This window comes from Drosophila kikkawai, chromosome X, assembly GCF_030179895.1.
Source record: "Drosophila kikkawai strain 14028-0561.14 chromosome X, DkikHiC1v2, whole genome shotgun sequence".
NCBI lineage: Eukaryota > Metazoa > Arthropoda > Insecta > Diptera > Drosophilidae > Drosophila > Drosophila kikkawai.
In genome coordinates, this window is record NC_091733.1 from 5436766 (window position 1) to 5461959 (window position 25194).

The following is a 25194-nucleotide window of genomic DNA, read 5'->3' on the forward strand; positions in this document are numbered from 1 at the left end:
ACAACTCCGCTTCACCAGCAGTTCTCGGCGTTTTCTGCTTCCAAGATAAGTACTCCGTATTCCGTCGCCCCCCTCGCTGCCGATCTTCAGCAGTAGTCCGAACATTTAATTTCGGTCACTCTGCTGCAAGATTAATTTTCCGTGTCGACTCCAAGTGCGAGTTTTCCTGACAACGGCAGTTGAGGAATTTTCCATTTCCTACAATTTGCAAATTTTCAATCCGTCTCCGTTTTGAACGTCGCCATATTCTTGTTATTCCGCTTTCCTCTGTACATATTGGCATTTATCCGTACATCAATGTACAAAACGGTTCCTACATGAGAACACACATTACATACATATGTCCATACATATCGGCTTACTTTATTAAGCACGATAGAAAATAAAATTCCAAAATAAAAATTACTAATAATCAAAATACAGTCCGCTAACGTCCATATATATACATATATATTATTATATTATAAATCCATCTAATTTCTCCATATAAAACATATATATTATACACATACATACATTCCACATACAAAAATCATTACGTACAACATTTTAAAAAATATTTAAAAACAAGAAAATCAAAAAAAATACAATAAATAAAGAATAAAATATTGCAAAAAATTTGTAAACCAGTGTCCGTATTTTTTTGTGCATTTCATTTTTGCACCTTGCATAGTTCCGCTGCCGCCGCGACATATATACATACCGCGACTTACATACATATCCATACACAAGAGCTTTACATCGCCGGCAGCGTAACCCAACGAACATTGTGTTGGGAAAAAGGTGTCAGGTGTTCCAATCCCACCATTCCGGTTTAATTATTTTTTCTTTACAATTAATATATTTTTTTTAATTAAATAATTTTTTAATCAATCAATTATTGTTAAAGTTTTTTTTTACTCGCATAAATATCCGCAATCGTCATAATTTCGTAATCTACATCCTTCCTGCATTTATTTTAAATACGAAAATAATAAAAACTCTGCATTTCCATTCCGCAATTATTTATAAATATAAATAAATTCCGATTCTCGTCGCATTTGCTCCAATTAATATTGGCTCCACTACAAATAAATTTTTAAATTCTCGTCGCATTTGCTCCAATTAATATTGGCTCCACTACAAATAAATTTTCCATTCTCGTCGCATTTGCTCCAATTAATATTGATTCCTCTACACATATTTTCGATTCTCGTCGCTTCTACTTCAAGTAAATTTTTTCCAGTTTATTTACTTGCAATTCTGAGATTGGTTAATTCCACCATCTACCCTCTACCATCCGAATTCTACGGCATATTCTTGCAATCCATATTTGTTTCGATTTTACCGTCTTACATTGCTACTCCTTCGATTTAGTTGACGGTACTGGGAGCAAATAATTCTACCATTCGAATTCTACAGCATATTCTTGCGAACATCCTTTATTTTGAGAATTCTGCTCAATCCAGCAGCTTCATTCACCTACTTAGTTGGTCACTCCTGCCTACTCCCAAAGGAATATAAATATGTCAGAAGGACAAAAGTCAATTCCCCAAGACGCAAGTCAGAAGAGGGAGATATCCAGAGCCAACGGCCCTCTAGATGTTGCTATGCTTGAGTTTATAGCAACTAGCAACCGTCTCATCCAATTTGAGAGCCAGATTTTTGCGGCATCCACTTCCAAGCCCAATTCATTCACATTAAAGATCCGTTTAGATCAGATCCAGTCCTTATGGGAAAAGGTTGAACGGGAGTATGAGACCGTTTCCAGAGCAGCTCTTCACGAGGGAGGTAGCGGAAATCTTCCGCAACTTCAAAATAAATACGAACACTATTATGCGGTGTACGAAAGATGTGCTTCCAAGCTGAGCGAAGACATTGACCGTGTGTCCGTCTCCAATTCACAGGCAAGAGCAGCTCCGCCACCAGAGACATTCTCGAGGGGCTGCGATCTTCCGCCATGCAACACAGAAATCTCTGACGGAGATTATCTGCTCTGGCCCACTTTTCGTGACCTGTTTACGGCCATTTATGTAAATAATTCAAGGTTAACTCCAGTGGAAAAGCTTTTCCACTTAAACGCAAAAACTAGCGGCGAAGCTCACGCCATTGTTTCTAAATCTCCACTGACCAATGATGGCTTCCAATCCGCGTGGTCAGCGCTTCACGATCGTTTCGAAAATAAACGCGCGTTAGTAAACAATCAGCTTAAGAAATTATTTAACATGGCGTCCATTGAACGCGAATCCTCGGCAGCCTTGAAGGAGCTGCAAAATACAATCCAAAATTGTCTAACATCACTGAGAATTTCCGGCCTTTCTACTGAGAATTGGGATTGCCTCCTTGTTTATTTGTGCTCCACAAAACTTCCAAAGCTGACGCTTTCATTATGGGAGCAATCCATCGAACAAAAAACCGAAATTCCTACGTGGCCGGAACTTGATTCATTCCTAACAGAGCGCTATAGAACTCTTGAAGCCATAGATTCTCTCCAGCCTACTGTGACACGCTTTCGTTCATCTAAACCGACAATTTCCAACCCATCGCCACGAGTACTACAATCCTTTAGTACGAGGATTCTTCATACGTCCAAGATATGCGATTTGTGTTCTGCAGAGAACCATCCAGTGCGTTTGTGTCCACGCTTCCTTCAGATGACGATAGTCGATCGATCATCTTATATCCAGAAAAAGCAGTTGTGCTTAAATTGCTTTGCAAGCGGTCATCCACTCCGTAATTGCACAAGCGCCCACAATTGTCTTACTTGTCACGGTCGGCATCACACTTTGTTGCATCCAAGCGACTCATCTTCCAGTGTTCCGATTCCTCGTGATGACACCCGACAAATATCTCCACCTATCCAACGGATTTCGTCGTTCTCTACACGAGTGACCAATGCGGCCGACTCCTTCAACTACTGGGTTCCATACAACGACAACAAAAGCAGACGTTCCCGAGGTATTTCATCCTACCAATGCCGAGTCTGTCAAGGGAACCATCCTCTTCGGAAGTGCCACCGTTTTCTTCGACTTGATGCAAAGAAACGGCTCCAGGCAGTCATCGACAGGAAATACTGCGTCAACTGCTTGGCCCACCACCATTCTGGAGGATCTTGCCGTAGTAACGACCGATGCCAGTCGTGTGGACAGGATCATCACACACTTCTACATGCCGACGACCGCTCAGCGAATCCAACACTTTCCCGAGCGCAAGACCTCTAATATTTTGCTGCGTATCCTCGCAAGGGGGGGAGAATGTTCACGCCAGAAAGGCGCTTAATTTCGGGAGGCAGTGCGCTCTCTCTTTCTCTCCCTCTCCCTCCGGACTTCCAGTCCAAAGCTCCTCCGCTTGCGCTCTCGCTCTCCAAGCTGATGCTTCGGCCGCTCGCGCACTCCTATTTTGATCTCCCGCTCCCGCTTGTAATTAGTTCTAAACCTGAAGCCAAATAAAGCGGACCAAGTCCATGCTATTTTATATATCGAAATCACCCCCCCCCGGCCTACTTCTTTTTGTCTTGTGGTGGTTGATCGTTTTTCTACTGGACCTTCGACGGCGTCGCTGGATGATTTGGTGCCTACTCTGCGGAAGCTAACTGAGACAGTTCCCCCCAGCCGAACATTCGGGAACACCTAAAATTGCTGCGAAAGGAAAGGTTTTATGGGGACATGGGGATTTTTATTTTTTTGATTAATTTCTTTTAACCTTTAACTTTTTTTCTTGGTTTGGGGCAAGTCGCCTGCTAAGATTTTGTCAGAGATTAATTTTAACGATCAAACAAATTGTAATTATTGGAAATCTGCGCCGAACTCAAACACATTTTTTTGACAAAAAAAAATTTCACATTAAACAAAAATCATTAAGCGAAAATTAATTTTGGATAAAACAATAAAAATCACTACGGCCAAAAATTAGACAATTTTTTTCTTTTATATTTTCTCCTCCTCCTTTTTTTTCCTTTCCCTTTTGCTCCTATACCCCAGTCATGTGAGGTTAAATTCCTTTTTCTTTTCTCTTTTTTCTCACTTCATGATTCTCACTATTTCTCCATTTTTCTGGGAATTTTCACATCAAATTTTCGGGAACTTTCACAGCAAATTTTCGGGAATATTCACAGAAAAAAAATTAGATCAGGGGCAGGGACACAACACGTTAACAACGGCCGCAGCGGTTGCCTTTTTTCCCGATTTTTTTTTGCGATCCCTCGACGCTCTTCGCCGACCGTGAGTTGCGCAGACACTGGTCCCCCTCTCCGCCGCCGAGTCGCTCCAATGCGAACTCTGTGTTTTCTCGGCTGCTGGTCGGCCACCAATATCGTAGCTTGAGTTATTATTCTTTTCCGCTGCCAAACCCCTATAAGTTGTACGAAAATCTGCTAATCGGTAACGAAGTCACTTTTTACTTTCCCCAACTCACCTAATCTATAGGATTTGGCCAACGAAAACAAATATTAAATCAGGTTGCCTCTTCCGATTGCTTGCTTGGAGACGCTGCCCCCAAGTCTCGTTCGCCAGCAGTGATCTCTTTTAATTTTTCCGGATTATCACTACTTTCACTGCGAAAGGTTCAAATGGAAAAGAACGCTGATGCCGCCTGCCCATGGCGCCAAACCCCTTAACAGCCGATCTGGAACCCGCTCTCATCAGAACATATCTGACAATTCGCCCTGTTGACCTATGCTGCATTCTCTTAGCCTGCGAATCGCGTTTCTCAACCGACCCATAGATGGCGATTGCTCCGTCTTTTCTACATGGGTCTACCAGCGCTACAGATAGAAAACCTATTTTTGACGATTTGAGTGTTTGCTTAGACCCTAAACTTTCGTTCTCTAAACATATTTCATGCATGGTTAATAAAGGCAGAGGCATGCTTGGTTTGATTCGATTTCCCTTATGTAACAAAGACTCTGTTAACATCGTTATTACGCCCTTGTGAGTATGGTTCATGCGTCTGGAATACTCAATTTAGAGTCCATATTAACCTATTTAATCTGTACAAAAGAACTTTTTATTTTCGCCCTCCGTGGCCTACCATGGGATGCTGTCGGGAAACTACCGTCCTATTCCAGTATTAATTAACTTACCCTCGCTAGCTAACCGCAAGACAATGCTTGGTGTAACAACTTAATAAACAGTGATATATTTTAAGGCAGCTCAATTTCCATGTTCCTCGACTAACATCTAGAACCTTAATACTTGTAGAATTAGCTAGTAGTGTAGTACCGTAATCTAATTTTGTTTGTGTTTTTTTTTATTTATTTTCTTACTTATTTTCCCCCTTTAATTTTTCTTCGTTCTTCTATCTTCTTTCATTCGAACGCGTCTATTTAGTTCGCGATATGTGCCGTACGTCACACGGCTCCGCCTCTCGGTCGGTTGGGCGGGAGGTGGAAGCGAGACCCTGCGCGAATAAACAAAAAAAAAATGCTCGCACATACTGACGACACATTGAGCTAGCCCCCAGCTCAATACAAAAGCCGACATCGACTCCTCCACCACCGCTCTGGAAGAGGTACTTGTGACTGCAGCCAGGATCTCAACACCACAACAGACGGATATGCAAAAAATCAAATCAAAAACGAACCAGCAAATTGAACAGCTTACAATTAAGATATATTGAGAAACTGTCGCCAACCAGCACAAAGCATCCTTTATGGAAAGCTCACCAAAACTTAAGCTCACCGACTGAAACCGTCACCCCGATAAGAAAGTCATCTGGTTGCTGGGCCCGCAGCGACAAACACAGAGCCGAAACTTTTGCCTCACATCTCCAAGGCGTTTTCCACCCGAACCCTGCAAATCCATTTGAATTACCGCAAATCCAAACTGAAACGGAATCTATTCCAGCCTCATTTTGTCATTTGCTTGTTCAAGCTATTTGAAAAATGACTACTAAAGCGCATAATTCCTTATCTGGAAGCTCACAAAATCATCCCAGCTCATCAATTTGGCTTCAGAGAAAAGCATGGAACTATCAAGCAAGTTAACAGAATAACATCAGAAATTCGCACAGCCTTCGAGCATCGAGAATATTGCTGCGTGATATTTCTCGATGTTTCTCAAGCATTCGACCGCGTCTGGCTCAACGGCCTCATGCACAAAATTAAAACACTTTTGCCGGTATACACACACAAAAAACTTGAGTCGTATCTCTACAACAGAGTCTTCACAGTGAGGTGCAACGCAACAACATCCGGCACCTATTCAATCGAAGCTGGAGATCCACAAAGAAGCGCACTTGGGCCTACCCTATTTGTCCTATACACAGCGGATATCCCCACAAGCGACCAGCTAACATTATCCACTTTCGCTGACGACACTGCGATCCTCAGCCGTTCCAAATGCCCAGTCCGTGCAACAACCCAGCTCGCCAACCACCTCAAGGTAGTCGAGAAGTGGCTATCTGACTGGCATATTAAGATAAATGAACAAAAGTGTAACATAACGTTCACTCTCAACAGACAAACATGCCCTCCGCTCTACCTGAACAGCACGCAGATCCCCGAAGTCAATGTGATAACGTGCCTGAGCGTCCACATGGACAGACGCCTAACATGGCGAAGACAAATTGAATGCAAGAAACTCTCTGCCCATCTAAATCCTCTAGCAAGGGACTTGATACGGGTTTCCAGAAGAAGCCGTCTACTACGTAACGACCTTCCAACCCAGCCAAAAATAGTCAGGGCCTTTTACTCTGTACCAGTCTACATGAATGCTAGTTAGGTAGTATTGTAAGTTTTGATACACTTATTGTTAGTCGCATAAACGAGAAGATTCAATAAATAAAAGCAAAGCCTAAGAAAAAAAAAAAACAAATATTTCCCTTGTGTGAAATCTACGATTTAAGGTCCAAGCTGTCGAATGGTGGGCAATATCCCCGTTGAGCCCCCAAAAATTTAGTTTCCTCTTTCAATCAAGATGTAACACCGACTTTAAATTAGGATATTGTTTATTTCATTTAACTGGTAACTTTATTTCCCAAAAGACAGAAACGTTTGCGATCGAGGCGAGATCCTGGCGGCTGGATGGACCTGGAGGCTCATCCCCAATCTGGTTCCCTGGTTGCAGAGACGACATGGTCAGTTGGATTACTACACCATCACAGGATATGGTTGCTTCAAGGCTTACTTGCACAGCTATAAGCATGAGGTCGACCTGTACTGCGACTACTGCGGCAGCGTATTTACTGAAGACGGGGAGCATGCCTTTTCGTATTCCCCCTATTCTTGACGGAACGAGCTGCGCTGGAAGCAGCCATGAGCCGCCTGACACCCGACAACTTAGTTGGCTGCATGATGAAGACCCCCTCCACATGCGATGCGGTTGCTGAAATGGCAGCAACAGTGATGCGAGAGCTGAGGCGCCGGGAGCAGACCCACTGAAGGCGACCGATGAGCGGCAACAGAACCGCCAGCTTTGCGGCAGTCCGGCGGGTGCGGACTCTTCCACTCTATCCCTTCTTCCATGTATTATATTTAACCTTATATATTTTTTAATAAAAAAAAAACACATTGTAGCACTTGGACACAATGGGCATGCAATGTGCCCGGTAATATGATCGCGGTTGAGTGAACTGGGGCTGGATAGTGCTTAATCGACATATTTGACATGCGCAATGGCTCTGCCTCTATATGAGCTTTATACCTCCTCTCTGCCAGATCGACTCTTCGCGGGCTCTTTTATATATGTCAACACTGTTAAGGAGTAATTATAAGTCGATACATATCTTAGGTGACCGAGGACGGTCATATTTCTAAGGGGAGAGTTGTTAACACTGTTAAGGAGTAATTATAAGTCGATACATATCTTGGGTGATTATTGGATCACCCTAGTGTTTATTTCCAAAATCAGCATAAACGTCTTTAGGTCGTACCTGGTTCCTCTTAGTGCACGGTATGGTGAGTTATGTTGATTTTTCTAGTGTCAGCACTTTGCTGCACGAGCGGTCGGCTTGCCGCGCATAGCTTACGTAAAGTCATATACATATCGACACATTCCTCGAAAGTATCTTATGTCGCTTTTTTTCGAAATTGAGATTTTAATGCAAAATTGTTAGGTACCTAATGTCTCACGACCCTGTGAAATGTTATAACTGAAAACCCTATACTAATACTTCAAACGCACAAAAATAAAGAAATACAGTATTATTGTTTGTTCCTCTTAATGCCGTTAATTCTCGGTGTACGTTTTGATATTCACTGATTTTACTACTGATAAGGGAAGATGTTAGAGCTTAAATTAGTGTTTTAGATTTTGAGTTTTAGTCTTTGTTTAGTCGCAGTTATTAAAAAATGCCCATTATCAATAGAATTAAATTATGAATATTTTGAACATTCAAAGAAGTATCTTTCTAATTTACCTAATTCCACCCAAACAATAAAATTGAATAGCGCCCAAATAAGAACACGTCTTCATTTGCTGAGTTAATATTTCAAACTGATTTTTCTTTATTCAAATTCTACCTTAAATAGCTAACATGAGATTGTACAATTTTAATCTTAGTTTTGGACCCACGCATCGGACAGTTCCCGATCGTGGGAAATACTCTAAGTGCGATAAGGGTGCACACAGTCAACCCGATAGCACATATCTTAAACAAACCCAGACCGCTCACAGGAGGTCATATTTCGGATTGCTTGTATTACACATTCCCAAGTGGCGGTTGTACTTAAAGATAGACAAGTACAGTACACTGCTGCAGAGATTTAATGCCTAACATAAGAATCTTATCTATTTACATGTTCACGTGTGAACAAAAATCATTATATAATTGTAAGCTAAATATTTATAAGAAAAAATTTAATGATCTTAATAATTTATGTAAGCAAAATAGTATACCTCAAAGATACCACAATGAATCGAACGTATTAGATTGTTTAAACGAAACAGGTGAAGTCGATGATATTTTGGTTTAATTTTTCATAAATATATTTCAAATATTTTGTATATAATGTATTTATAATGTTGTTAATTAATAAAATCTCCAAAAAAAAAATCCTTATAAAATAAATCAAATTTTATTATCGTATGTCGCACGTTGTGCGCAAGCTTATGAAAACAAAGCGTATAAAATTATCGTATGTAATTATATTTTTATTTTTTCCTTAAATGACAAATAGCTAAAACCACGAATCCTTGAAAAATATTTCCATGATTTTATCATTCCTAAGAGGTTAAATAAAAAAAATGCTTCTCCTGTAAAATTGGATTTTTCAACATACGATACATTTGCGAAAATGCTTCGATATGTTTTCAGTTTTAATTTTGATATTCAATAAAGAGCATTGAATGTAAACTCCGGCATTGGCTGTCAACAACGGCCTTAAGGGCCGTTAGCAACGGAGTCAGTTACTCCCGACGTAGTTTTCCTAAAAGAAGAGAGAAGAAAGCCGGTGGCAACTGCCCAGCTCATCCATAAGAGCAGACAGCCACGGTGGCAATTGCATCATCACCCCCTACCCTCACGGACAGCGGCGAGGGACTGCGAGTGATTACACAACTAAAACATAATTGGCACCCAACTTTAATTCCGAATCCACGACACAAAAATATGTAAGTGGGCTGATCAAAATTAATACATGTTCAAGCTTCAAATACACAAACAAAGAAAAAATATATAAGAATCCCTACGAATTATTTACCCAAAATTTAAAAATATACAGCTAAAATAAAGCAATTGTAAATGTGGCTCACAAATAAAGTGAATTAATATCGGCCGTCTCTAAATAAATTAAAAAAAAAATTTTATTATATTCCGACCTCCCAATAACTTGAGTTTAGTGTCTACCAATAAGTGGCCTAATGAGTTTTCCAGGTCCATATAGGGAAACTAAACGCGAACTTGAAAGTGATAGTAAAGAAGAATTAGTCCGAGAAGCCCGTAGATATCAACCAGCACGGACACTGGCAGAAAAAATCACAAACACCATGATCACGGCACAAATAGAGGCATTCATTCAGGCCGCATTATCTAATCAATAACGGAGGCTCAGAGCCAAATATTGCGGGTCAGATCAGTGCCGTTAATCAACAGCTTCAGAATTTGCGTATAGAAGCGCCAGAGGCAGAATCCTACCAGAGCGTAGCGGTAGTACCGGCAACACCACAGTGCGATATACCATTACATATAGTGACGCCGACGCCGACGTCGGCCGGCGCCAATGGAACGGCCACCTACCGAGGGCTGAAGGCCAGATAGCGACTCTGGAAGACGACAGAAGCAATTGGACGGCGAACTAACTTAGATCACTTTATAATTACTGATCCACATATTTTATTCGAACCTATTCAATAAAACAATTATTATAACGTTAACTTGCTAACTTCCGACTCCGAATCTTTGGGACCATTAGGACACACAGCACCGACTCAAGAATTGTTCAGAGGAAAGAATAGGATGAATAGGTATAAATCGGGGACATAGCCTCGCCATAGTGACTGATTCTATGGCGAGGCTCCCCACATGTCCTGCCAAGGGCTTAACTTACATATGGATGCAATTATGTTGCAACCCAAACATTGCACTATGTGGAATTTGACCCGTTTCTGTGGCCAAAACTCATTTTTCGCAAGTTCGCAAATTTTTGTTTTTTCAACGCTACCATGTTAAGGGGGTCTTCTCATTCAAAAGCTGTTTTTTGGACCCTTTTTAAAAAAATTCTTATTTGAAAACGCAAAGAATAATTGAAAACTTTTTTTATTTATTGTATTCAAAAATGTTCAAAGTAACTAAAAACGTTGTTCTTGCCTCGATACGAGGGTTGTTCAAAGAGTAATGAGACTTCAAACTTGGTGGTCGAAAAAAAAGGTGTCGTCCTGGCGGCCACGATTCAGGGTTTCCAGAGCGTCCGAAATGAAAAATAAAAACGGGGTTATAATCAGAATAGATGTCATTTTCGGCTGACGGAACAGATTTTTTTTTAAAATTTTTTAAACAAAATGGCGGCCATTCAAAAAAAAAAAATTTCGATTTCGGGCGTTTTTTTTGTAGTTTAGTGTAAAAAAAAAATAGAAAAAAAAATTAAAAAAAAAATCTGTTCCGTCAGCCGAAAATGGTGACAATTCTGCGTCGATTGCACTTTGTTTCATGAAAATCGGTTCAGTTGAACTGGAGATATCATGGCCGCCAGTTCGAAAAACGTGGTTTCGAGATAAACGCGTTTGAAGTTTGAAAAAAGCTCATTTTGCATAGATCTTGCTTCACAAAAAAGGCTGTATCTTCTAAAGTATTTCGAATTTCTTAAAATCCTTTTGGGGACATATACACACCATCCCAAGCTATAAATAAATGCACAAAAAAAAAATCGAAAAAAAAAAGTTGCCCAATGAGAAGACCCCCTTAAGAAATGATCAAAATGCTATGTTACATACCTTAAATGTTAACTTAACAGTTTAGTGTTAAGATAACAGCTGTTAAAGTCAGCTATTTCAAGCGAACAAAACGTGCTGTCATAAATGTTAACTTTGAGGTGCAATTTCAAATTGGAATATCTCAGGCAAGAAATCAATAAATAATCTAATTCAAAAAGAATATTGATTCTTCAGGTTAGTACTATGTGTTGATACTAATATGTTGCGTGTTTCGTTCGTAGTTTTCTAACAATTTGTGTATTTAGCAACTGATGTTCCCGTGTTATTTTTGGAAAGAAAGTTGAACTTTCCAAAGAGTTTAAAAACAAATTTCAAGTTGTTTCAGTGAGTGTCCATATACATGTTGTAGAGTAGTCAATTCTGAACTCAGAACTATTAAGCTCATTGTGCACTTTTTTCGATTTTTTGCGTTATTTGAATAGAACAAAAAGCCTAAAAAATGTGTCTTATTGAATAACTTCTATATTTATAATGCGATCTGGACCAAATTTGCATTTATCCTGTGTTCCAAAATTGGAGTCTATAACTTTATAATTGCTTTAGATTTTCGCTTTTTTCCGATTTCTGTGGGCGAAGGGTGGCGTTGACACGCCCACTTTTCTAAAATACCTTCCTATAGTCATAATTATCATTATACAAGAAACCTAAAGTGAAAAATCTTTTTAATTTAAAAAATTTTAATTTTGACCACAAAAACGGGTCAAAATCCACATAGTGCATTGTCCAAAGTGTAGCGCTCGTGGCAGCCTCTGTTTGCGCCATCTAGGTTTGGGGAATAATAGCTAGCGCCATCTGCATAACAGATAGCGGAACTAGTAGGGGGCGCGAGCTCAAAAGGTTTCGGAGTGAAAGAGGCAACAGTGGCTTCTGTCATTTCTCTGGATAAGCGGTCCAAAGAAAGCCGAAGCAGGCGCGAAGGCGGTCCAACGGCGATCGCCCAGCGAATTTCGCTCTTTGTCCTATTTTTGCTGTGTCAGAGGAAAGTCAGAATTTCTCCAGTGGCTAGCAGCCCATGTAAAGCAGGAAGATAATTGGGAAAAAAAGAGTTAACCAGCGCTGAGTCCGAGTCCAGGGTAAGCGAGTGGAAAAACAATATTCTTTGGCTGCCAGCTAATTTTTGTGTTTAGATTTGGCGCTTAATTGCGGATTACTTTTTGGCAATTTGTGACGCGGAGACCTTTGGCCAATTTGGCGCTTCAGCAGCCGCCCATACATGGCGTGAGCGGGAATCTGGCTTATCGACGCAACCCGGCAGATCATACGGAAACCCATCTTGTGTGATGCTGGTGGATTAGCGTCCCTCAACTGGCTGTGCATCGGCCGCTGCAGCGAGGACCAATCGTGGTTTTTTTGTGATTTTTTTTATTCAAACGTCCCATCGTCTCAGTATTGGGCCCAACGTTCGCACAGGCCTACATGACGCTTTAGAGGAGAGGGAGAGGCTCGAGAAAAAAAAGGGGGCAAACATAAATGCTCAGCAGAAACTTTCAGTCTGCTCTCGTATTTGCTGGAATCGGTTCGCCGCGTTCGTAAGCTGGCCAATAGTGCCACCGTTGAGCCCGAGTTCCGCGGGAAAGGCCAGGGCATTGGAGTGCCCAAGATCGTTGAGGAAAATCCGGCCAGAAAAGGCATAAATCATGAAAATTTAGTGTTAGTTGTTTTTTTAGTTTGTGTGAAATTTAAAAAAAGGTTATGTGCGCCGGCAAAGAGTAGTAGAAAAATTCCGTTTTTATGTTCGGCTAGTTGTTGTTTTTTTATGTGAGGAAAAGAACGAAACAAGTGCATAGGAGAACCAATTGGCGTACAGTGGGCCCAATGACTTTTCCCTCGTGAATTTTTTTTTAACTCCACAGGTTGGCGGCGACATCACGGAAGCGCTTTCGTCGGTGGATTCCCCCATCAGGAATGTACTAGTGAGTCAAACACAAGGCAAGAAAAATTTATTTGCAATCCAGGGAATAAATAAATAAATTCTCGCGTTCTCATTTTTGGGTTATTTGCCCCACTGTTCCGCTCCAATAAGAAAGCATAAATTTATGCTCCGAATGCATTTCAAGGGCAAGGCCAAGGCGAACATATGCCGGGTTTTTTTTTGTTGTTCTTTTTGTCGCATATTTTATGCATCCAACCGGAGAGCTTATAAGCTTACGCTACCGACGGAATTGTTTTTGATTTAATTTATCCTCGCCACCAATGTTTACCTAATTTGCTTATGCTGCCGGTCGCAAGTCCAATATAAGAATATCCAATTTGGCATTAATTTAGTTAGACATTATATTTCGACTTCTAAGTAATGATTATCGGGTTTATAGGTTTATGATATTTGTTTACATGTATTTTTGTTTTATGTCATTTAGCGTTAATAATGTTTCTAGTGCTTAAATATATTTTTATAATGTTTTAATTGTCTCGTTTATTGCCTTCACCTAGGATGACTCCCCTTTAGAGACCCAGCGGCAGCCACAAGGGGCCGTTCGATCAAAGAATATATTTACAGGGTACGAATGGCCAAGGTAGGGCGGGCAGTGAATTCCTCGAAAACATCTGAGGATTGTAGGAGATTCCGAGTACCATGCTATCCTTCTGTCTAAGTGTCGTGAGGGTTTGCCTTCACCCCCCATTTTTTTGTCGCAGCACGCAAAATTGAACTATAAGAATGGCAAAAGGCCAGATGCAGGAGGGCAAGATCACCACCCCATTAGCCGACGAGCCGCAGCCGGAATATTTCGCGTGCGCCCCCCTTGCGTCTCATTTCCATCTAGGCCGAGTACCAATAATTCGTTACAGTTATGATTAATCATTCTTATTTTTCTGGCGCCCAAACGTGTTGGCTAGATCAATCTGATTTTTTTTCAGAAACTCACAGCACATAGATAGACACATTCTGTTTCAATTTTAATTCAGGCAGTATTGCGGTGGGCTAATATATGTATGTTCATATATATATGGGTGTGTTGACATCCCAGCCAACGGTTGCCAAAACACTTTGCCGAATATCTTTCTCCTCGTTTCACTTTAGGCTCTATATCAGGTGCATAGGAATATAGTCGAGCAGTTTGTACGCAAACGTTCAGCTAGCCACGGCTGATAGGAGAATGGAGTGAGGCAGAATCTTTTCTATTTACCCATTTTAGGTACCAAAAGAGTAGGCTTGGATTTGCAGGTGAAAGAATTATTGTTAATTTTTTTCCTGACCACGAATAATTAGGCTGCACTGAGGACCAATAATTCCTTTAGCGAACGGCATCGCGCTCGCAGAGCGCATAGGAATACAGTGGATTTTCTTTTGGAAGAGACCCACTGGCCACGCCTTGCAGCGGAATCGATAGGCCGGATCGCACCAATAGGGTATAGCGAAAGCTTCAGATGTGAAAGCTCCGCTAGCAATTCAATTGTTGTTGGTGATTCTGAGTTTGGCATTCAACAGGTGTTTGTTGTTGTCAAAACGTATGACGTAGCTCTGCATAAACAGCAATCGCATAATCTTCATCTCTTTACTCAGGAATCTCTTATCAAGCTGCTGCTAATAGTTTCAAAGGGAGAGCACCTATGGTTGAAGGCAAATCATTTTATGAAATTTTTCTGTTGAGATTTTATTACAATTTCGAACGTTTTGGCTTTTAAAGATTACGTTTTTATTTATTATACATTTTATTTATCCATATATTTATTATTATATTATTGTTTACCTATTATTCTACCGTAAGCTTGGCACCCGAAGCTTCAACGGAAGTTAAGAGAGTTTAAGAGCGGAGCACGTCAAGCTCAAGAACATTCTTAGAGTTTTGCATGGGAAGATAAGAGAGGAGCAAGTTAGTCAGCCTCTCGAGGTCATTGACCGCAATTAAACGAGATCAAATTAAGAGAAAGCGAGAGTGCTAGACAGCTGTTCAGTTTCTCGAGGTCGTTGACAGCAGTCAAATACAAATACATAAAGATAGCAAGAGAGATAAATAGAAAGCTTACAGATATATCTATAGAAAATAAAGATACATTTATAGAGTTGTAATATTAGGGTTTAGATTTTAGTTTCGGTGTTGGTTCTAAGGTTTAGTTTTTTTGTAAATTAATTTTCGGCGTGTTTCTTGTTAAATTTCGGTTGCAAAGGGTGAGCCAATATAAATACAAAAATGAGTGAGATCGAGGGAAACGAGGGTGGAAGCGTGCCCAAATGTAGCCTTTGCGACGTTAATTTAGAGGTGGGTAAAACTTACAGAACAAAATGGACATGATTTCCATCAGTCTTGCATAATAGCTTATTCAAGGAACAAAACCACCTGTCCCACATGCAACGCAGTGTGCTTTGAAAAGGCAACCGCACCAGCTCAGAACACCAGGAGCCAGAAAGCCGCATCGGTAGCAAGCGAGCAGGCGCCAAGTGTTTCTTCAAATGCAGCAGGGTTAGGAAGGGCCCAAACAGAACTGATCCAAAACGTAGTGGTCAATGCGGTTCAGTCTATGCAAAGCGAGCTACTCGCGCAGCTGTCCGAGAAAATGTCCCAATTAATTCAGACGAATCTGTCTGCCCATTTTCAGACCGCATCAGGAGGAGGTCGAGAAAGGGAAATGGGAAGGAGTTACTCTGGGGATGCAGGTTTGGATCAGTGGGGTGCCCAAGCAGGCTCGAGCCGCGATACACCAAGGAGCAATCACTCGGACCTGGTCAACCGACCAGATAAAGTTGGCCATATTCTCAACAACTGGAAGATCAGATTTAGTGGTAGTTCTGAAGGCATAAGCATCGACAATTTCATTTACCGGGTTGAGGCGTTGACTCATCAGACTTTGGAGGATAACTTTTCTCTGTTGTGTGGAAATGCTAGCCTTTTATTCGACGGGAAAGCCAGAGATTTTTACTGGCGATTCCACAAGACCGCCCCCGTTGTTCGTTGGGATTCTCTCTGTCAGGCCCTGCGGAAACAATATAGGGATACGAGAACTGATGTCGATATTAGGGAGGCAATGCGTGACAGGAAGCAAAGGGAAAAAGAAAGCTTCGACGTATTTTATGAGGCCATAGTGTCGCTAATGGAGAGTTTGGAAGTACCTCTTTCGGAAGAGTCAACCGTAGAGATTCTCCGTAGGAATTTGCGTCCGGAAATCCGCCACGAGCTGCTCAACCTTAAAATAAATTCAGTCGGACAGCTTAGGGAGATCTGTAGACGAAGGGAGAGTTTTCTGGATGATGTCAGGCGCAATCATACCTATCAGAAGGTCACACCTTTCCGAAAACAGGTAGCCGAGCTGCTAGAGCCATTGCCCGACGAGGCTTCCGAATTTTCCGATTGCGAAGGCGAGGTGGAAATTGGGGCACTAGCCTTACTGTGCTGGAATTGCCACAAGGAAGGCCATCGCTATCAAGACTGCGAAGGAAAAAGGAAGATTTTCTGTTATGGCTGTGGCAAGCCAAACACCTATAAACCTTCATGCATCAAGTGCTTAAAAAACTTCAAGGGGAGCACGCAGCCTCGTCAGCCGTGTGCCCAACGCCAGCGCCCGACGACTCCCGAGGAAAGATAGAGAAAAATTCAGTTTCCCCAGTCTTAAAGGACAAGGTTAGTTCTCCAGACCCCAAGGTCAGGTTCGATCCAGATTCTGTTTGGCCGAAGTCGATCGATTCAAAAATAAATGACTGTATTAGACGTCAGAAATCTAACTCCAGGAAGACGAAAAGAATGAGAAGTTATTGGTCAGCCTTGAAGACCATTAATACCATTCGTTATAAAGACAGAGACAATCGTCCTTACGCGGAAGTTTGGATTTTGAATCGATTAATAACGGGCTTATTAGATACAGGGGCGGCAGTGAACGTCATAGGCGGAGATTTAGCGCGGCAAGCCATCAAAAGCCGACTTGCGTTTAAAAGAGCTTCATCCTCAGTTAGCACGGCGGATGGGAAAAGCCAAGAAGTAGTTGGTAAATTAAAGACTCTCGTTAAGTATAAAGATAAGGAAATAGAGTTAGAATTTCATCTGATCCCGTCTCTCAATCAAGATTTATATTTAGGCATAGATTTTTGGGCCAAGTTTGATTTACTGCCACCGGAAATGCAGATATCCGAAATTTCAGCTGCAACACATATACTTTCTGCTCAGCAGCGTGACGACTTACAAAAAGTGGTAGGCAAATTTCCATCTTTTGCCGTGTCAGGTTTAGGGCAAACTTCGCTATTGTCTCACACGATAGATGTTGGAGATGCAAAGCCTGTAAAACAGCGCCATTTTCCGGTGTCACCAGCCATAGAGAAGCTTTTGTATGCTGAAATAGACAGGATGCTTAAGCTTGGGGTTATTGAGGAGTCGGATAGTGCCTGGTCATCACCAGTGGTACTGGTCCAAAAGCCTGGCAAGGTCCGCCTTTGCTTAGATAGCAGGAAGGTGAACGAGGTCACAAGGAAGGATGCATATCCGCTGCCGCAGATTGATGGCATTTTGGGCCGATTGCCAAAGGCAATGTTTATTTCGAGTCTCGACCTCAAAGATGCCTACTGGCAAGTGCCTCTGGATCCTGGCTCACGAGATAAAACGGCATTCACCATTCCGGGAAAGCCTCTTTACCAGTATAAGGTTATGCCATTCGGGCTTACAAACGCTTCGCAAACCATGACGCGCCTGATGGATAAGGTCATTCCAGCAGAACTTCGCAATGAGGTTTTTGTGTATCTGGACGATCTGCTGGTCGTTTCAGATAGTTTTGAGTCCCATCTAAGGGTGCTAGAAATGGTTGCCGGACACGTGAGAGCTGCAGGACTAACCCTAAATGTAGAAAAAAGCAAGTTCTGTATGCGATCCGTGAGATATCTAGGACACATCGTAGGAGAGGGCGTAATAAGGACGGATCCCGAAAAAATATCTGCCATGGCCGATTTTCCATTGCCAAATTCTCTGAAGAGTCTTAGAAGATTTTTAGGCATGGTTGGCTGGTATCGGAAGTTTATCCACAACTTCGCGTCAGTAGCGGCACCACTAACAGATCTCCTAAAGCCAAGGCAAAAGTTTGCGATGACACCCGAAGGGAGGCAGGCGTTTGAAGATTTAAAGACAAGGCTATGTTCAGCACCTGTTCTCCGTAGTCCAGATTTTGCTAAACCGTTTTTTGTTCAGTGTGACGCTAGTAAGATGGGAGTCGGAGGGGTTTTAGTTCAAAAAACCGCTGAAGGCGATGAGTTCCCAATTGCGTTCGTCTCGAAGAAGTTAAATAAAGCCCAACGTAACTATTCAGTTACAGAGCAGGAATGTTTGGCGGCAATCGTGTGCATCAATCGGTTTAGGGCATATATAGAAGGCCACGAATTCACGGTCATTACGGATCCTGCATCCCTAAAGTGGCTTATGACCCAAGCAGACCTGCATTCTCGTCTAGCTCGATGGGCTCTTAAGCTGCAGGGATTTAATTTCAAGATCGAGCATCGCAGCGGGAAATTAAACGTAGTGCCGGATGCATTATCCCGGGTAAACGAGGAAAATCTAGCGGCATTAGATGCAAGGCATGGGTTGATGGTGGACACGGATGCTGACGAGTTTAAATCTCCAGAATATTTTGAGCTATTAGAAAAAATAAAGGCAAATGCGGATAAATTACCGGATATGAAAATATTGGGGGATTTAGTCTATAAAAAGACGGAACATGCCACAGGAGAATCCCTGCATGATCAGTTTATTTGGAAATTATGGATCCCAAAGGGTTTGATCAAGGAGGTCTTGAAGAATGCTCACGATCACCCTATGGCTTCGCACGGAGGGATTCATAAAACTCTGGAGCGTGTGCGCAGGTATTATTACTGGCCCGGTCTAATAAACGACGTGAAATCCTATGTGTTAGCTTGTGATGTTTGTAAAGCAACCAAAGCCCCGAATATGGTACAGAGACCTCCCATAGGTGTGCCCCCAGAGTCGGAGCGTTTCTTTCAACGCTTATACATAGATATTTTGGGTCCATACCCGCGTTCCAAAAGTGGTAACATCGGCATCTTCATAGTTCTGGACCATTTTTCCAAATTTGTATTCTTAAAAGCTGTTAAGAAGTTGACGGCGGAGATAGTCATAAAATATCTGCAGCAGGACCTGTTTCACACTTTTGGGATACCGGAAACGATAGTTTCAGATAATGGTTCGCCTCAGGCGAATGCATCAGAGCGAGTGATCAGGTCGGTCATAGCGGCTATCCGTTCTTATGTCAAGCCCGATCAGAAGAATTGGGATGAAGACCTGAGTAGCATTTGCTGTGCCTTAAGATCATCGGTGCATTCCAGTTTAGGGACGACCCCCTATTATATGGTTTTTGGCCAGCATTTTGTGGGTGCAGGCTCGACCTATAAGCTGTTGAGAGCTTTGGGGCTGTTAGAGGATCGCTCGCTGACTTTTTCTAAAGAGGATTCCTTGGAGTTAATACGGAGTAAGGCTAGAGAGATCATGAGAAAGCAAAATGAGAAAAATGAGCGGCTTTACAATCTTCGGTCCAGAGAAGTGTCTTACGACGTAGGACAGGAGGTATTTCGTAAGAACTTTAAACAAAGCAACTTCCAAGCGGGATACAACGCCAAATTAGGTCCGATGTATTTAAAAGCGAGGGTACGGAAAAAAGTTGGAAATGCTTATTAGGATCTGGAAGACCTGCAGGGCCACTTTGTAGGGAGATACCATGCCAAGGACATGAGGCAATAAGTTAGCTGCCCCAAGCTGTGTTTCGTCAGCCTTGGGAGTATCGCCCCCAAGTCTGATCTTTTGCGGGGGGCTTTTGTAGCGCTCGTGGCAGCCTCTGTTTGCGCTATCTAGGTTTGGGGAATAATAGCTAGCGCCATCTGCATAACAGATAGCGGAACTAGTAGGGGGCGCGAGCTCAAAAGGTTTCGGAGTGAAAGAGGCAACAGTGGCTTCTGTCATTTCTCTGGATAAGCGGTCCAAAGAAAGCCGAAGCAGGCGCGAAGGCGGTCCAACGGCGATCGCCCAGCGAATTTCGCTCTTTGTCCTATTTTTGCTGTGTCAGAGGAAAGTCAGAATTTCTCCAGTGGCTAGCAGCCCATGTAAAGCAGGAAGATAATTGGGAAAAAAAGAGTTAACCAGCGCTGAATCCGAGTCCAGGGTAAGCGAGTGGAAAAACAATATTCTTTGGCTGCCAGCTAATTTTTGTGTTTAGATTTGGCGCTTAATTGCGGATTACTTTTTGGCAATTTGTGACGCGGAGACCTTTGGCCAATTTGGCGCTTCAGCAGCCGCCCATACATGGCGTGAGCGGGAATCTGGCTTATCGACGCAACCCGGCAGATCATACGGAAACCCATCTTGTGTGATGCTGGTGGATTAGCGTCCCTCAACTGGCTGTGCATCGGCCGCTGCAGCGAGGACCAATCGTGGTTTTTTTGTGATTTTTTTTATTCAAACGTCCCATCGTCTCAGTATTGGGCCCAACGTTCGCACAGGCCTACATGACGCTTTAGAGGAGAGGGAGAGGCTCGAGAAAAAAAAGGGGGCAAACATAAATGCTCAGCAGAAACTTTCAGTCTGCTCTCGTATTTGCTGGAATCGGTTCGCCGCGTTCGTAAGCTGGCCAATAGTGCCACCGTTGAGCCCGAGTTCCGCGGGAAAGGCCAGGGCATTGGAGTGCCCAAGATCGTTGAGGAAAATCCGGCCAGAAAAGGCATAAATCATGAAAATTTAGTGTTAGTTGTTTTTTTAGTTTGTGTGAAATTTAAAAAAAGGTTATGTGCGCCGGCAAAGAGTAGTAGAAAAATTCCGTTTTTATGTTCGGCTAGTTGTTGTTTTTTTATGTGAGGAAAAGAACGAAACAAGTGCATAGGAGAACCAATTGGCGTACAGTGGGCCCAATGACTTTTCCCTCGTGAATTTTTTTAACTCCACAGGTTGGCGGCGACATCACGGAAGCGCTTTCGTCGGTGGATTCCCCCATCAGGAATGTACTAGTGAGTCAAACACAAGGCAAGAAAAATTTATTTGCAATCCAGGGAATAAATAAATAAATTCTCGCGTTCTCATTTTTGGGTTATTTGCCCCACTGTCCCGCTCCAATAAGAAAGCATAAATTTATGCTCCGAATGCATTTCAAGGGCAAGGCCAAGGCGAACATATGCCGGGTTTTTTTTTGTTGTTCTTTTTGTCGCATATTTTATGCATCCAACCGGAGAGCTTATAAGCTTACGCTACCGACGGAATTGTTTTTGATTTAATTTATCCTCGCCACCAATGTTTACCTAATTTGCTTATGCTGCCGGTCGCAAGTCCAATATAAGAATATCCAATTTGGCATTAATTTAGTTAGACATTATATTTCGACTTCTAAGTAATGATTATCGGGTTTATAGGTTTATGATATTTGTTTACATGTATTTTTGTTTTATGTCATTTAGCGTTAATAATGTTTCTAGTGCTTAAATATATTTTTATAATGTTTTAATTGTCTCGTTTATTGCCTTCACCTAGGATGACTCCCCTTTAGAGACCCAGCGGCAGCCACAAGGGGCCGTTCGATCAAAGAATATATTTACAGGGTACGAATGGCCAAGGTAGGGCGGGCAGTGAATTCCTCGAAAACATCTGAGGATTGTAGGAGATTCCGAGTACCATGCTATCCGTCTGTCTAAGTGTCGTGAGGGTTTGCCTTCACCCCCCATTTTTTTGTCGCAGCACGCAAAATTGAACTATAAGAATGGCAAAAGGCCAGATGCAGGAGGGCAAGATCACCACCCCATTAGCCGACGAGCCGCAGCCGGAATATTTCGCGTGCGCCCCCCTTGCGTCTCATTTCCATCTAGGCCGAGTACCAATAATTCGTTACAAAAGCCGGGCAACGAGCACTTGAGTCGATGCCCTTCTACGTTTTGCTGACATCAAGACAGGAAATACGACACTAGCAGCCACTTGGACTGGATTGTTTGTAAACAATCATTTGTTTCTTTTTGTATTTCGGTATAAGCATTTATGTATTAGTATATAAGAATCTATGTACAACTCGGCAGCGGAGGCAACTTGGTCGCCGCTGAAAAATATATTTGGCAGTCTAGTACGACAGCTCAAACTGAAAAGTCTTATTGAATCTAATTATTGACCAACTACCGAAACCACCTCGGACCACCCCCACGGAAGGACGAAGGATACATAACTCGCGCTGCTAGTTTCGTAAAATACAGTGCCTAATTTTACAGCCATATTAGCTAGATTAGACTGCTCTTACGCAGATATAAAACATCTTTGCGCCTATTACGGCAGGGACTTGAATCGGTCCGTCAGGGCGACCAAATACTAATGCAGTACTACGATGAGGTCGAACGAAAATTTACTCTCGTTACAAAAAAAATTGTCATGAGACATGACGACGAAAGGGCTTCATTCCTCAATACAGAAGTTTGGGTTGACGCTCTACACGTATTCATTTCCGGTTTAAAAAAATCACTAAGGGCTTTTGTGTTTCCAGCACAGCCAAAAGACCTGCCAGCAGCACTGACATTAGCTAGAGAGGCCGAGGCCAGTATTGAATGAAGTATGTTCGCGACCACATATGCCAAGGCGGCTGAGCAAAGAAATCAAAATACTGATTTTCTCACAAGGGTCAACACCGAGCGCCCGAGAGACAAGGCAAAAATTCCGGTGCCGACCGCGAACCAGAAAAAAAATCACATTTTTTTGAAAAAGCCAAACAAGTATTAAAATAACCATTCATGGTGTAAACAGGACAACTGGGTAGATCAGGGTAAACAAAATCAATCACCGGAACCTATGGACATTGATCCATCATCTTCTAAATTCCGACATCCTACGGGTTTTAGACAGGGAAACAACACTCAATACCAAAATTTACAGGGCCCAAAAAGACCAAACTCTTCGGACAGAATGACTGGCCAAAGGCAAACCGCAACCGCGGAAGATACTCAAGATTATGAAAATGCGGCCGCAGCCGCACTAAATGCATTTGGTCATCATCAATTGCATTTAGTGCGGCTGCGGCCGTATTTGACTGTAACGACATCGTACATTTTTTAGAGGAAGGTCCCACTTTCCCTTCATTGAGCGAGGGCTGGCGGGGAGAACTATAAAAATCCTCAATGACACTGGAGCGGCAAAGAGTTATGTAAAGCCCCTAAAGGAGCTGAAGAACATAATGCCTGTCGACTCCCCATTCACTGTGCGTTCCATTCATGGCTCCAGTAAGATAAAAGAAAAGTGCTGTATGCACATATCCGGCTTAAAGGCTCATTTTTTTTTACTTGATACCATCAACACTTTTGATGACATAATAGGTTTCGACTTGCTAACGCAGGCAGGAGCAGCATGAAATTTACGTAACAGCGTAATCAGCTATGGAAACATATCTGAACAGCTCAAATTCCACGAATGCGAACATCGGTGAACCAAAAGATTTATCTGGCTGAAAAAGACCGCGAAAAAACAGCTTTCTCCATAAACAAAGGAAAGTATGAATTTTTCCGTCTTCCCTTTGGACTGAAAAATGCGGGAAGCATCTTTCAAAGGGCGATTGACGACGTACTACGTGAACAGATCGGGAAAATTTGTTACGTCTGCTGACCACGTTATACACGTTATATGTCCTAAAATGCCTGTGCAAAACCAACATTAGAGTGGTACCGGAAAAAACCAAAGTCTTCAAAGAAAGTGTTGAATTTTTAGGTTTCATTGTTACATCAAACGAAATTAAAACAGACCCGGAAAAGGTAAAAACCATTAAGAACTACACTGAACCAAAAAATTTGTTCAGTCTCAGGTCTTTTCCAGGATTGTCCAATTACTACAGAAGTTTTGTCAAAGACTCCGCTACCATAGCTAGACCACTTACCGCCATACTTAAGTAAGAGAATGGTACTGTTAACAAACACTTGTCAAAAAATGTTGTTATATATAAGCCTTTATATATAGTATATAAGATTTTATGTACATTTCGGCGGCGGATACTCGGCAACCGCTGAAGAATATATTAATTCAGTCTTAAACGGCAAATCAAGTGGAACAGATCTTCTTACTTATCTAACAAACATCAACTCTTAAAAACTACAAAGGGAATCTGGGGAACCTCTTCGGACTACAAGTCGAACCTTTACTGTAGCTCCCGCGAGACAATTTGTCATCAGAAGATGTGATACTAACGTACCCAGATTTCAAACTCGCTTTCGATTTGACCACCGATGCCTCAGCAAGCGGTATCGGTGCGGTATTGTCCCAAACAGGCAAGCCAATGAAGACTGCGAGCTCAATTATGCAACTAACGAAAGATAATTATTGGCAATTGTTTGAGCTATAGGAAAATTACAAAATTACCTATACGGCACAAAAGAGATCCGGATTTTTACAGACCATCAACCTCTTACTTTCGCTGTATCCGAGCGAAATACAAATGCCAAAATTAAACGATGGAAAGTGTTCATCGAAGAACATAACGCCAAGATATTCTGCTAACCCGGAAAGAAAAATGTTGTGGCCGACGCTTTGTCACTTCAAACGCAATACAAAACGAACCCCAATCTTACGTAGCAACTATTCACAGTGAACTTCCTTGACCTACACAGTCGAATCCACCGATAAACCCTTGAACTGCTACAGTAATCAAATAATCCTGGAGGAAGCAGAGCAGCCTTTACGGTGACATTTCATAGTTTTCGGGATTAAAAACCGACACATAATCCAATTCAATAACAAGGACTCGCTGCTCGGATTGGTCAAAGAGGTAGTAAACGTAGATGTTGTTAACGCTATTTACAGCAACCACTCCGCACTAGCATGCATCCAACATGCCTTAGTTACCGAATTCCCAGCAACCAAGTTCTGACATTGCAAAAAATTCGTGAACGACATCACGGATGCAACTGAGCAGAAGGAAATAATTA

General features: G+C 42.1%; 1 long non-coding RNA gene across 2 annotated transcripts in view; it reads right to left on the reverse strand.

Annotated features, from left to right (window-relative positions):
* Positions 1-25194, reverse strand: part of LOC138929139 (uncharacterized) — a 177239-nt gene that overhangs the window by 41356 nt on the left and 110689 nt on the right. The gene's annotated exons all lie outside the window — the stretch shown is intronic.